At 44.8% G+C, this 15,486-nt stretch overlaps 1 non-coding gene across 1 annotated transcript; it reads right to left on the minus strand.

Moving 5' to 3' along the window:
- Window positions 1-1,181: 1,181 nt before the first annotated feature.
- LOC144482002 (U6 spliceosomal RNA) lies at window positions 1,182-1,291 on the minus strand. The gene has a single exon (XR_013495836.1). It is a non-coding gene; the product is annotated as a U6 spliceosomal RNA (small nuclear RNA).
- Between the last annotated feature and the right edge of the window lie 14,195 nt (window positions 1,292-15,486).

Raw genomic sequence — 15,486 nt, forward strand, 5'->3', positions numbered from 1 at the left:
ATAGAGGTGTATAAAATAATGAGGGGCATAGACAAAGTAGATAGTCAATATCTTTTCCCAAAGGTAGGGGAGTCTAAAACTAGAGGGCATAGGTTTAAGGTGAGAGGGGAGAGGTACAAAAGTGTCCAGAGGGGCAATTTTTTCACACAGAGGGTGGTGAGTGTCTGGAACAAGCTGCCAGAGGTAGTAGTAGAGGCGGGTACAATTTTGTCTTTTAAAAAGCATTTAGATAGTTACATGGCTACAATGGGTATAGAGAGATATGGGCCAAATGCAGGCAATTGGGATTAGCTTAGGGTTTTTTTTTAAAAAAAGGGCGGCATGGACGAGTTGGGCCGAAGGGCCTTTTTCCATGCTGTAAGCGTCTATGTCCCCGGGTATTTACTTGTGCGCTGTAAGCTGCATGTCAGCTTTTTCTTGTGTTATTATTGAATGGATTTTTTTAGTGATGGCACAATTATTACAACATTTTAATTAGCTGTCTCATTCCATTTCGACTCCTCTGTCCTTGGCCTCTTACACATTCCAGTGAAGCTAAATGGAACTTTGAATGATTAGGTGCTATTCATCATAGATAGGACATAGAACAGTACAGCACAGAACAGGCCCTTCGGCCCACGATGTTGTGCCGAGCTTTATCTGAAACCAAGATCAAGCTATCCCACTCCCTATCATCCTGGTGTGCTCCATGTGCCTATCCAATAACCGCTTAAATGTTCCTAAAGTGTCTGACTCCACTATCACTGCAGGCAGTCCATTCCACACCCCAACCACTCTCTGCGTAAAGAACCTACCTCTGATATCCTTCCGATATCTCCCACCATGAGCCCTATAGTTATGCCCCCTTGTAATAGCTCCATCCACCCGAGGAAATAGTCTTTGAACGTTCACTCTATCTATCCCCTTCGTCATTTTATAAACCTCTATTAAGTCTTCCCTCAACCTCCTCCGCTCCAGAGAGAACAGCCCTAGCTCCCTCAACCTTTCCTCATAAGACCTACCCTCCAAACCAGGCAGCATCCTGGTAAATCTCCTCTGCACTCTTTCCAGCGCTTCCACATCCTTCTTATAGTGAGGTGACCAGAACTGCACACAATATTCCAAATGTGGTCTCACCAAGGTCCTGTACAGTTGCAGCATAACCCCACGGCTCTTAAACTCCAACCCCGTTAATAAAAGTTAAAAATATGGAACGCTTCACGAATTTGCATGTCATCCTTGCGCAGGGGCCATGCTAATCTTCTCTGTACAACTTGATGTACAACAAAAAGTTGTACATCAATGTACAACTTTTTGGGGGAGGTGGGGGGTGGGGAGGGAGAAGGAGGAGGAGCAGTGGGGAAAAACTACGCCTTTCATTTAATCATCCCCGTCTTCCACCCTATCACAGTCCTCTCCTTTTGATATTTTCTCACTCTTTTAAAAAGTTTATTTATTAGTCACAAGTAAGGCTTACATTACACTGCAATGGAGTTACTGTGAAATTCCCCTAGTCGCCACACTCCGGCGCCTGTTCGGGTAAATGTACCTAGCCAACACATCTCTAAGACTGTGGGAGGAAATTGGATCACCCAGAGGAAACCCACGCAGACATAGGGAGAACGTGCAGACTCTGACAGACAGTGGCCCAAGCCGGGAATAGAACCCAGGTCCCTGGCACTGTGAGGCAGCAGTGCGAACCCCTGTTATTGTTTTTTTTTTAATTTTTAAAGTTTAAAGCTTTTTAAAGTCTATAATTACTTAGTGTTATATCTCTTAATATTTTTCAGTCCTGATGAAAGGTCACGTGACAAACCCCAGGTTTACATAAGAAATCCCTGATTGACCTCAGTAGGACTTATAGAAAGCAAGTTCCTGGGTGATTGGCAATTACCTTATCAGGTGGAACTCATACCCCAAGCCCTTTATAAAGGGGGTCCCAGTGGTGATATGACCTAGGTCAGAAACTCCAAGGTGTTTTATGAAGTTCCAACCATAGGTTTTACAGTTTGAATTTGGCATGGGTAAGCCTAAAATGTTTTATGCCAGGCATGATTCAAGTGACCCACTAGGAAGCTTTTATCAAACAAAGTTTATTTAAGAACACAGTTAACATATAATAAGAAAAAAATTAGCATAACTTATGCCAATTTAAAATAAACATGATATTGTATAAAGCTTAATAGCTAACCATAATGTTCTAAGCTAAACAATATCCTATATACCCCTTCTAGGCTTGGTACAGAAAGCAAGTATGCTCACATGATGCTGGATTTTTCAGCTTTGTAACACCTGCTGTGAATTGGTCCTTTGAAATGTTGGATTACAACAAAGACTTCCCAGTCCTGGAACTTTCAGAACACACCGAGAGAGACAGAGAGATAGAGAAAAAACCTGTCTTCTGTCTCAAGTCCAAACAGCTTCTAACAAAAATGAAACTTGCTGTGAATGAACTGTCCATGCAGACATCACTTGACCTGTCAATCATTCTCTACAGTTCCAAAGGGTCAGAAAACTCCAGGACACGGCATGAGCGCAGATTAAAAATAAACAAGATGCCCATTGCTATTTCAGCAACAATTAGAGGACACCTGCTCAGACATAACAGTGCCAAAATAAACTACCGAGGTCTGCTTAAAAAAAAACTGCAGAGAAACAGGATTAAAATACATTTCTTAAAAGGCACGGCGGCTCCATTATTATAACATCCTGGTTGGGACCTGTATGTGTTCACCAAAGTCTTGTGATTTTGCTTTACTTTTACTTTGTGCAATAAAGCACCATTCTTTTACAGCTGACTCCTGAGTTATTACAGGTCACTGATAAGAACAAAGAGAACAAAGAACGGTACAGCACAGGAAACAGGCCCTTCGGCCCTCCAAGCCCGTGCCGCTCCTTGGTCCAACTAGACCAATCGTTTGTATCCCTCCATTCCCAGGCTGCTCATGTGACTATCCAGGTAAGTCTTAAACAATGTCAGCGTGCCTGCCTCCACCACCCTACTTGGCAGCGCATTCCAGGCCCCCACCACCCTCTATGTAAAAAACGTCCCTCTGATACCTGAGTTATACTTCGCCCCTCTCAGCTTGAGCCCGTGACCCCTCGTGATCGTCACCTCCGACCTGGGAAAAAGCTTCCCACTGTTCACCCTATCTTGTACCATAATCTTGTACACCTCTATTAGATCTCCCCTCATTCTCCGTCTTTCCAAGGAGAACAACCCCAGTCTACCCAATCTCTCCTCATAGCTAAGACCCTCCATACCAGGCAACATCCTGGTAAACCTTCTCTGCACTCTCTCTAACGCCTCCATGTCCTTCTGGTAGTGTGGCAACCAGAACTGGACGCAGTACTCCAAATGTGGCCTAACCAGCGTTCTATACAGCTGCATCATCAGACTCCAGCTTTTATACTCTATACCCCGTCCTATAAAGGCAAGCATACCATATGCCTTCTTCACCACCTTCTCCACCTGTGTTGCCACCTTCAAGGATTTGTGGACTTGCACACCTAGGTCCCTCTGTGTTTCTATACTCCTGATGACTCTGCCATTTATTGTATAACTCCTCCCTACATTATTTCTTCCAAAATGCATCACTTCGCATTTATCCGGATTAAACTCCATCTGCCACCGCTCCGCCCAATTTTCCAGCCTATTTATATCCTGCTGTATTGCCCGACAATGCTCTTCGCTATCCGCAAGTCCAGCCATCTTCGTGTCATCCGCAAACTTGCTGATTACACCAGTTACACCTTCTTCCAAATCATTTATATATATCACAAATAGCAGAGGTCCCAGTACAGAGCCCTGCGGAACACCACTGGTCACAGACCTCCAGCCGGAAAAAGACCCTTCGACCACTACCCTCTGTCTCCTATGGCCAAGCCAGTTCTCCACCCATCTAGCCACTTCTCCTTGTATCCCATGAGCCTTAACCTTCTTAACCAACCTGCCATGTGGGACTTTGTCAAATGCCTTACTGAAATCCATACAGACGACATCCACGGCCCTTCCTTCATCAACCGTTTCTGTCACTTCCTCAAAAAGCTCCACCAAATTTGTAAGGCACGACCTCCCTCTTACATAACCATGCTGTCTGTCACTAATGAGATTGTTCCGTTCTAAATGCACATACATCCTGTCTCTAAGAATCCTCTCCAACAACTTCCCTACCACGGACGTCAAGCTCACCGGCCTATAATTTCCTGGGTTATCCCTGCTACCCTTCTTAAACAACGGGACCACATTCGCTATCCTCCAATCTTCAGGGACCTCACCCGTGTCCAAAGAAGCGACAAAGATTTCCATCAGAGGCCCAGCAATTTCATCTCTCGCCTCCCTGAGCAGTCGAGGATAGATGCCATCAGGCCCTGGGGCTTTGTCAGTTTTAATGTTCCCTAAAAAACCCAACACTTCCTCTCTTGTAATGGAGATTTTCTCTAACGGGTCAACACCTCCCTCCGACACACTCCCGGTTAACACACCCCTCTCCTTCGTGAATACCGATGCAAAGTATTCATTTAGGATCTCCCCTATTCCCTTGGGTTCTAAGCATAATTCCCCTCCTTTGTCCCCGAGAGGTCCGATTTTCTCCCTGACAACTCTTTTGTTCCTAAAAGTTAATCCCTTGCTCTCCCCATAGATGCTGCCTGAAACGGGACTATTCTTCACTTTCTTAGTAAACACATGAAGTTGTGTTTCGATTCAAGAACAATTGATTTGAATTTTGTTTAATACCACACAGAGAGATTGTCAGTCTTAAGTGAAACTTCAATCTGACCATCCTACATATGTGAAGTAAATATAACCATGAAACAGACCCAGCTCTAAATGTTCTGACATGCAAAATGCTTTCATTTGAACAATGTATGTTTAAAGATAGTTTCAATTCTAAATGTAAACTGGCAATTCAATACATAGAACATAGAACAGTGCAGCACAGAACAGGCCCTTCGGCCCACAATGTTGTGCCGAGCTTTATCTGAAACCAAGATCAAGCTATCCCACTCCCTATCATCCTGGTGTGCTCCATGTGCCTATCCAATAACCGCTTAAATGTTCCTAAAGTGTCTGACTCCACTATCACTGCAGGCAGTCCATTCCACACCCCAACCACTCTCTGCGTAAAGAACCTACCTCTGATATCCTTCCTATGTTTCCCACCATGAACCCTATAGTTATGCCTATATAACTTCATACATATTGTAACTTGCGTACCAATCGAAATATGTTTTCCTATTTAATAGCTTTTCATTAACTAAACACAAAAGCTGAAGAGATTAGTTGTTGCTTTTGATGTCTAACTAAATGCATATAATTAACATGTTATTGCCAGTAAAGCTAATGTTGACTGCAGTCAATGGATTCCAAAATGACAATTAAGAAGTTGACAAAAAAAGATACATGAATATGACCCTGCCTCATCAGCTTGGACTTGCTTAATTTCCAAAACCTGTGTGCTGTGATCTGTCTCCAGATCAGGACAGAAATGAAAACAGAGATTATACATGGTCCTTGTCAACCAATCCACAAAACATATAAAGCTGGATTTTGACTACTGAGATGGATAACTTGAGTCAGTAAATTTCCTAACTTGCCAGCCCTGACTTGGTAAGTATGCCTTGCCACAACCATGTAAAAGGTATTTCTTTAAGTTGGTCAGATAGCCAAGAATTAGTGCGTGTATATGTAGTCCCCATTTAATTTATGAGTGGTTCAATTTAAAAATAACCCAGCAGGCAAACCTTAATCTTAAAAAGGATAAAGGTTAGTTTATTACATAAGCTACTGCTGAAAGTTACTTAGGCAAAAGTGACAAATGTTATTAATTAAAATACAGTTACAAAGATGAAGAAGATGAAGATCAAAAGATACTTAAAGATGAAATTTCAACTCTGTCTCTGTGAGATATTGTGGTGGGCCCATTGCTTGGGTTCCTCTTTCCAAAGTGATGGGGTTGAAGCTTGAGGTTTGTTTCATAGCTGTAATGGCTTCTGCAGTTGACTATTTGGAAGTTTGCCTTTTCAGATGGATTCATCCAGCAAAACAGATTCTGGGAGTGGGTGAAGGCTCCTGTTTTCACTTTTATGGTGCCGCAGGTGGTGGCCCTGGGTAGTCTGATAGCTGTTCTGGAAACTTCCTCAGTCTCTTCCTGTTGAGAAGCAGTTTCTGTTTAAAGATGTCTCCCTCCTGATGTTTAAGATGGTTCTCTCCTCCCAATCTTTTATTAATAGTATGCAGATTGAGGTGTGAATTGTTTGAAGCCTCTGTTGTTAGTACTTTAATGATCTGTCTTACTGACACTTTTATAGGGTTGAGGGAATAGCAATTTTCTTTTCAGAAGATGAATTGTGAATGGGTGTCTTTTTTTCCACACTTGCCATTCTTATTATATGGCTCAATGTTGATGTACCTAGTACATAATGGGTGAATGGGCATGAGTTGACATTGAAAGTATGAGGGGCCATGGGGGTGGGGGTGGAGATGGGAACGGGTTAGCACTAAGTTGGAATGGAAGAGCATGGGTAAGGCCTTTTGAATGTACTTTTCAAAAGGTTCCCCAATCCAGACTATGGTTCACAACACCTCTGAGGTATCCTAAGTCATGGGGAAGATGGCCTGGCTGCATGAAAATTGCAGAGATGCCAGCCAGGTCAGGAGTTCAGGAAGCAGGCTCACGACCATCCCCTTATGCCAAGCTGGGGGTGCCAGAAATGGGGATGGAAATCCCAGAATCAGTTTACGCCTGCCACTTTCAAATGTCTCCAGAGTCCTTCTGACTCCATAAACAATTCTCTATGTCCAGGTGTGTAATGGAATTTTACTAAGTAAAAGAACAAAGAAAATTACAGCACAGGAACAGGCTCTGAGGCCCTCCAAATCTGCACCGAACATGCTGCCCAACTGAACTAAAACTCCCCTACCCTTCCTGGGATCTTATCCCTCTATTCCCATCCTATTCATGTATTTGTCAACACGCCCCTTAAAAGTCACTATCATATTGAGGGTGGCACGGTGACACAGTGGTTAACACCGCTCCCTCACAGCGCCAGGGACCCGGGTTCAATTCCCAGTCACTGTTTATGTGGAGTTTGCACATTCTCCCCGTGTCTGCGTAGGTTTCCTCTGGGTGCTCCAGTTTCCTCCCCCAGTCCAAAGATGTGCGGGTTAGGTGGATTGGCCATGCTAAATTGCCCCTTCGTGTCAGGTGGACTAGCTAGGGTAAATGCGTGGGGTTATGGGGTTAGGGCCCAGGTGGGATTGTGGTCAGTGCAGACGTGATGGGATGAATGGCCTCCTTCTGCACTGTAGGATTCTATGATCTACTTCCACTACCTCCCCCGGCAGCGAGTTCCAGGCACCCACCACCCTGTGTGAAAAAACTTGCCTCGTACATCTCCTTTAAACCTTGCCCCCTGCATCTTAAACCTATGCCCCCTAGTAATTGACTCTTCCACCCTGGGAAAAAGCTTTGACTATCCACTCTGTCTATGCCCCTCAATCTTGTAGACTTCTATCAGGTCATCCCTCAACCTCCGTCATTCCAGTGAGAACAAACCAAGTTTCTCCAACCTCTCCTCATAGCTAATGTCCTCCATGCCAGGCAACATCCTAGTAAATCATTTCTGTACCCTCTCCAAAGTCTCCACATCCTTCTGGTAGTGTGGCGACCAGAATTGAACGCTATATTCCAAGTGCGGCCTAACTAAGGTTCGATAAAGCTGCAACATGACTTGCCAATTTTTAAACTCAATGCCCCAGCCGATGAAGGCAAGCATGCCGTATGCCTGCTCGACTAACTTCTCCACCTGCGTTGTCACTTTCAATGACCTGCGTACCTGTACTCCAGATCCCTCCGCCTATCAATACTCTTAAGGGTTCTGCCATTTACTGTATATTCCCCATTTGTATTAGACCTTCCAAAATGCATTACCTCACATTTGTCCAGATTACACTCCATCTGCCATCTCTCCACCCAAGTCTCGAACCGATCTATATCCTGTAACCTCTGACGGTCCTCGTCGCTGTCTGCAATTCCACAAACCTTTGTGTTGTCCGCAAACTTACTAATCAAACCAGATACATTTTTCTCCAAATCATTTATATATATTACAAACAGCAAAGGTCCCAGCACTGATCCTGGAGGAACACCACTTGTCACACCCCTCCATTCAGAAATGCACCCTTCCACTGCTATCCTCTGCCTTCTATGACCAAGCCAGTTCTGTATCCATCTTGCCAGCTCACCTCTGATCCCATGCGACTTCACCTTCTGTACCAGTCTGCCATCTGGGCGAGGATCTGGCAGATGGAATATAACGTTGCAAATGTGAGGTTATCCACTTTGGAAGAAATAATAGTAAATTGGAATATTATTTGAATGGAGAAAACTTATATAATGCTACTGTGCAGAGGGACCTGGGGGTCCTTGTGCACAAATCACAAAAACTTAGTCTGCAGGTGCAACAGGTGATCAAGACGACCATTATCGCGAGGGGGATAGAATATAAAAGCAGGAAGGTCTTGCTGCAACTATACAAGGCACTGGTGAGGCCGCAACTGGAGTACTGTGTGCAGTTTTGGTCCCCTTATTTGCAAAAGGATATATTGGCCTTGGAGAGAGTGCAGAGAAGGTTCACCAGGTTGATACCGGAGATGAGGGGTGTAGCTTATGAGGAGAGATTGAACAGATTGTGTCTATACTCGTTGGAGTTTAGAAGGCTGAGGGGTGATATTATAGAGACATATAAGATAATGAGGGGGCTGGATAGGGTAGAGGTAGAGAGATTCTTTCCACTTAGAAGGGAAACCAGAACTAGAGGGCACAGCCTCAAAATAAGTGGGGGCCGGATCAGAACAGAGTTGAGGTGAAACTTCTTCTCTCAGAGGGTAGTGAATCTCTGGAATTCTCTGCCCATTGAAGTGGTGGAGGGTACCTCATTGAATATGTTTAAATCATGGGTAGATAGATTTTTGATTGATAAGGGAATTAAGGGATATGGGGAGCAGGCAGGTAAGTGGAACTGATTCGCTTCAGATCAGCCATGATCTTGTTGAATGGCAGGGCAGACTCGAGGTGCTAGATGGCCTACTCCTGCTCCTATTTCTTATGTTCTTATGTGCTTATGAGGGACCTTGTCAAAGGCCTTACTGAAGTCCACATAGACAACATCCACTACCCTACCCACATCAATCATCTTCGTCACTTCCTCGAAAAGTTTGATCAAGTTTGTGAGACACGACCTCTCCATTCCTTCCTACCAGTCGTAGAAGAGTATATGACTAGTAGGAAGGAACTTAAGAGGGAAATTAGAAGAGCAAGAAGGGGTCATGAGAAGGCCTTGGCAGACAGGATAAAGGAAAACCCCAAGGCATTCTACAAGTATGTAAAGAGCAAGAGAATAAGATGTGAAGGAGTAGGACCTATCAAATGTGACGGTGGGAAAGTCTGTATAGAACCGGTAGAAATGGCAGAGGTGCTCAATGAATACTTTGCTTCAGTATTCACAGTGGAAAAGGATCTTGGTAGTTGCAGTGCAAATTTACAATGGACTAAGATTGAGCATGTGGACATTAGGAAAGAGGATGTGTTGGAGCTTTTGAAAAGCATCAAGTTAGATAAATCGCCGGGACCAGATGGGATGTACCCCAGGTTACTGTGGGAGGTGAAGGAAGAGATTGCTGAGCCTCTGGCGATGGTCTTTGCGTCATCAATGGAGACAGGAGAGGTTCCGGAGGATTGGAGGATTGCGGATGTGGTTCCGTTATTCAAGAAAGGGAGAAGAGATAGCTCAGGAAATTATAGACCGGTGAGTCTAACCTCAGTGGTTGGTAAGTTGATGGAGAAGATCCTGAGAGGCAGGATTTATGAACATCTGGAGAGGAATAGTATGATCAGAAATAGCCTTCACGGCTTTGTCCAAAGCAGATCATGCCTTACGAGCCTAATTGAATGTTTTGAAGATGTAACTAGACACATAGATGAGGGAAGAGCCGTAGATGTAGTTTATATGGATTTAAGCAAGGCGTTTGATAAGGTGCCCCATGCAAGGCTCATTGAGAAAGTGAAGGGGCATGGGATACAAGGGGACATTGCTTTGTGGATTCAGAACTGGCTTGCCCACAGAAGGCAAAGAGTGGTTGTAGATGGGTCTTTTTCAGCATGGAGGTTGGTCACCAGCAGAGTGTCCCAGGGATCTGTTCTGGGACCCTTGCTCTTTGTGATTTTTATAAATGACCTGGATGAGGAAGTGGAAGGATGGGTTGGCAAGTTTGCTGATGACACAAAGGTTGGTGGGGTTGTGGACAGTGTGGAGGGATGTCAGCAGTTGCAACAAGACATGGATAAGATGCAAGACTGGGCGGAGAAGTGGCAGATGGACTTCAACCCAGATAAGTGTGTGGTGGTTCATTTTGGCAGGTCGAATAGGATGAAAGAATCCGGGTTCATAGGACGCTCAAAGCAGCGTCGCAGGTGGAAGCTGTGGTTAAGAAGGTGTATGGAATACTGGCCTTCATCAACAGAGGAATTGAGTTTAGAAATCAGGAGATAATGCTGCAGCTGTATCGGACCCTGGTCAGACCCCACCTGGAGTACTGTGCCCAGTTCTGGTCGCCTCATTACAGAAAGGATGTGGAAGCCATAGAAAGGGTGCAGAGGAGATTTACAAGGATGTCGCCTGGATTAGGTGGCATGCCTTATGAGGATAGGTTGAGAGAGCTAGGTCTTTTCTCCTTGGAGAGGCGAAGGATGAGAGGTGACCTGATAGAGGTGTACAAGATGTTGAGGGGTATTGATAGAGTGGATTCTCAGAGGCTTTTACCCAGGGCTGAAATGGTTGCCACAAGAGGTCGCAGTTTTAGGGTGCTGGGGAGTAGGTACAGAGGAGATGTTAGGGGTAAGTTTTTCACTCAGAGGGTGGTGGGTGCGTGGAATCAGCTGCCAGTAGTGGTGGTGGAGGCGGATTCGATAGGGTCTTTAAAGAGACTTTTGGATAAGTTCATGGAAGTTAGTAAGATAGAGGGTTATAGGTAAGCCGAGTAGGTGGGGACATGTTCAGCGCAACTTGTTGTCCGAAGGGCCCGTTTGTGCTGTAGCTTTTCTATGTTCTGTGCTCTATTCACAAAACCATGTTGCCTCTGCTAATACATCCACATATTTCCAAGTGGGAGTAACACCTGTCTCGAAGAATCCTCTGCAACAATTTCCCTACCACTGATGTAAGGCTCACTGAACTGTAATTACGTGGATTATCCTTGCTACCCTTCTTAAACAAAGGAGCGGCATTTGGCTATTCTCCAATCTTCTGGGACCACCCCGAGAGAGGATACAAAGATTTCTCAGAAGGCTCCAATAATTTCCTCCCTTGCCTCTCTCAGTATTCTGGGGTATATCCCATCAGGCTCTGGGGACTTGTCTACCTTAATGTTTCTCAAGAATCCCAATACCTCCTCCTTTTTGATCTCAACATGACCCACACCCTGCACACCCTTCCCAGACTCATCATCCACCAAGTCCTTCTCTTTGGTGAATACTGACGCAAAGTACTCATTTAATGCTTTCCCATTTCCTCTGGCTCCACGCATAGATTCCCTCCCCTGTCCTTGAGTGGGCCAACCCTCTCCCTCACTACCCTCTTGCTCTTTATATATGTATAAAAAGCCTTGGGATTTTCCTTAATCCTGCTGGTCAATGACTTTTTGTGACCCCTTTTAGCCCTCCTTATACCTTGCTTAACTTTCTTTCTTCTTTCCTTATATTCCACCCTTGCTTCATGTGTTCCCAACCTCCTAGCCTTGAGAAATGATTCCTTTTCTCTTTTTAACTGGGCTCACAATATCTCTCGTTATCCAAGGTTCCTGCAACTTGCCATACTTATCCTTCATCCTCACAGGAATGTGCTTGTCCTGAATTTCTATCAACTTACACTTGAAAGCCTCCCACATGCCAGATATTGATTTGCCCTCAAACATCTGCCCCCAATCTACATTCTTCAGTTCCTGCCTAATATTGTTTTAATTAGCCTTCCCCAATTTAGCATCTTCACTTGAGGAGACCACTTATCTTTATCCATCAGTACCTTAAAGCTTACTGAATTGTGGTCACTGTTCCCGAATTGCTCCCCGAATGAAACATCGAACCACCTGGCCAGGTTCATTCCCCAATGCCAGGTCCAGTATGACCCTTCCCTAGTTGAACTATCTACATACTGTTTCAAGAAGCCCTTCTGGGTGCTCCTTGCAAACTCTGCCCCATCCATGCCCCTAGCACTAAGTGAGTCCCAGTCAATATAGGGGAAGTTAAAATCTCCCACAACAACAACCCTGTTACTTTTACACCTTGCCAAAATCTGCCTACATATCTGTTCCTCTATCTCCCACTGGCTGTTGGGAAGTTTATAGTAAGTCCCCAACATTGTGACTACACCCTTCCTATTCCTGAGCTCTACCCATATTGCTTTGCTGTAAGAGCCTTCCGAGGTGACCTCCCACAGTACAGCTGTGATATTTTCCTTAACCAGTAGTGCAAATTCCCCACCCCTTTTACATCCTTCTCTATCCCGCCTGAAACATCTGTATCCTGGAACATTAAGCTGCCAATCCTGTCCTTCCTTTAACCAAGTCTCTGTAATGGCAACATCATAGTTCCACCAAGTCTTGGAATATTGCACTCATCTCCCAGTACTGATTGCAGTGTCATACTTCCTTCTGTCATCCTCAAGCATGTTCAAACCAATGAGAGAACTGCAGCCCTGTCTCCATCCCAGCTACTGATTCTCAACTCCCCTGGAGGCATTACGTTTGCTGACCTCTCAGCAAAAAAAAGCAGCCCAATGTTCCAAACCCCACCTCACTAAATCTTTATCCACGAGAGATGAGATCTGTTTCTTAATGTTGGCATCAACAGTAACTTGTGTCTCTAAAGTATCTTTATGATAATAAAGCCTCCTAAAACACTTCAAAGAGACATAAAGCAAAATTTGATATTATGTAAGGAGGTATTAGCGCAAATAACCAAAAGCATGGTGAAATTGACAGGTTTAGGGGTGGCATAGTGGTTAGCATTACAACCTCACAATGCCGGGTTCAATTCCAGCCTTGGGTGACTATTTGGAGTTTGCTGAGTTTCCTAACAGCGAAGGGTGAATTGAGTGGGAAACCGCTTTGACAACGGCGGAGCCATAAGAACTAGAAAGCCGTGCGCCACTTCCCGCCGCCGCTGTCAAACACATGGCGGAGAGGGAGAAAAATCCCACCTGTTATGTACTTTTTTGTTTTCTGGTTAGCTTTGTATAACTGACAAATGATTATAAGTTGAAAATGCCAACACAGTTAAATTCTTGGTCTCCTGTGCGTTGAACCCATCCCCACTCCCTCCAACTACCGCCCATTCCCCAGCACCTATTAACCCCCTTATAGCCCACCTTCCTCTATCCCCACCCTCTGCCCTCTCTCCAAACCCACTGCCCGCCCATCTCATTTAAGACTGCTTGGAGTGGGGAGGAAAAGTTGTGTATGCCTCGGGATTGCCAATGAATTGCTTGCTTCCTGATCTCATTATATATTTAAAAAATTAATTCCACCTTATTTCTCAGTTGTGCCACTTTGATACTTAAGTTGTTCACTATTTCTTTATCACCCACTGATCCCATCCTCTCCTCTCTGGTGAAGGGGCCCTTGTATTTCTTTCTCCATAGTTGGTCGTCCTGGTGGCGTGCACACAGCAGATGCACTGGAGAACAATTGAAAGAAACGGGTAACTGAAATGGAAAGGGTGAAGGAGGGAAATATTTAGAAAATAAGCAGCAAGAACTGTTTATTTTTCCCATCTTAACATGTAGGAAGCTGCAGTGATATCCTTCTGATCGTTTTGTGTCGAATGATCACTTTCAAATGCTAATGACCATTTCCACAAATTTAACAAGCTGCCATGGCTTTTGAATGTTTTTATGATAACTCCTGGAGTAAACGGCACGGTAGCACAGTGGTTAGTACTGCTGCTTCACAGCTCCAGGGACCTGGGTTCGATTCCCGGCTTGGGTCACTGTCTGTGTGGAGTTTGCACATTCTTCTCGTGTCTGCGTGGGTTTCCTCCGGGTGCTCCGGTTTCCTCCCACAGTCCAAAGATGTGCGGGTTAGGTTGATTGGCCAGGTTAAAAATTGCCCCTTAGAGTCCTGGGATGTGTAGGTTAGAGGGATTAGCGGGTAAATATGTGGGGGTAGGGCCTGGGTGGGATTGTGGTCGGTGCAGACTCGATGGGCCGAATGGCCTCCTTCTGCACTGTAGGGTTTCTATTCTATGATTTCCTGAGATGCGTAGGTTAGAGGGATTAGTGGGTAAAATATGTAGGGATATGGGGGTAGGGCCTGGGTGGGATTGTGGTCGGTGCAGACTCGATGGGCCGAATGGCCTCTTTCTGTACTGTAGGGATTCTATGATTCTATGATTCAAAAGAGGATCATGATGTTAATTGACAGTTTGGGGAACAAGGCTGGTGCGCGGGTGCCACCACAACCACGTGTGTACGCACAACTGTAGACCAGCAAGTCGAATGCCACATACGCAACATCTTAATATCAAACTTTTCTGGTAGGGTGGTGGTACTGACTGTCCAGACATTTGTTTCCACTGCCTTCTAAGCACTTACTCCCTCCTAAGGCATGTTGCAGAGAGTCAGCACTCACTACACCAGCCAGTAATGTATTCCAGAAGTGGAAGTAAACAATCTTGGTGGTAGCTCGAATACGGAGTTTGAAGCTCAGTCCAGGAAGCTTGCACATAGTATAAGCAGGGAGATGAATGCAGAGTTATGGGTGCATCTTCAATGTGGACTGAATCCAATTGCTTTTGTTTTTCTACTGTTCATTTGGAATAAATTGAGTCTCATCTACAACTTTACATCAGACAATCTGGCAACACAGAGGCACTGCGGGGTAGTGGGATACAGATAGAAATAGCACAAGGTGTGGAGGAGGAATTTGTTTAACAATCATTGCTTAGAAATCAAATCACCAGAATGGTGTACACAGAGGAAAGAGAACAAAGAACAGTACAGCACAAGAACAGGCCCTTCGGCCCACCAAGCCTGCGCCAATCACATTGTCCTATCTCGACCAACCGCCTGTACCATTCTATTCCCCACCTGTTCATGTGTCTATCCAGATAAGTCTTAAATGTCACTAACGTGTCTGCCTCAACCACCTCACTTGGCAGTGCATTGCAGGCCCCCACCACTCTGTATAAAAACACTTCCTCCGCACATCTCTACTGAACCTTATCTTGAACTTGTGTCCTCTTGATCATGATTGTCATTTCTGCCCTGGGAAAAAGCTTCCAATTGTTCACCTTATCTATGCCCCTCATGATTTTATAAATTTCTATCAGGTCGCCCCATAGCCTTCATCTTTCCAGAGAGAACAATCCCAGTTTATTCAATCTCTCCTCATAGCTAATACCCTCCATACCAGGCAACATCCTGGTAAACCTTTTCTTTGCTCCCTCCAAA

This window comes from Mustelus asterias, chromosome 2, assembly GCF_964213995.1.
Source record: "Mustelus asterias chromosome 2, sMusAst1.hap1.1, whole genome shotgun sequence".
In the NCBI taxonomy this organism is placed as follows: domain Eukaryota; kingdom Metazoa; phylum Chordata; class Chondrichthyes; order Carcharhiniformes; family Triakidae; genus Mustelus; species Mustelus asterias.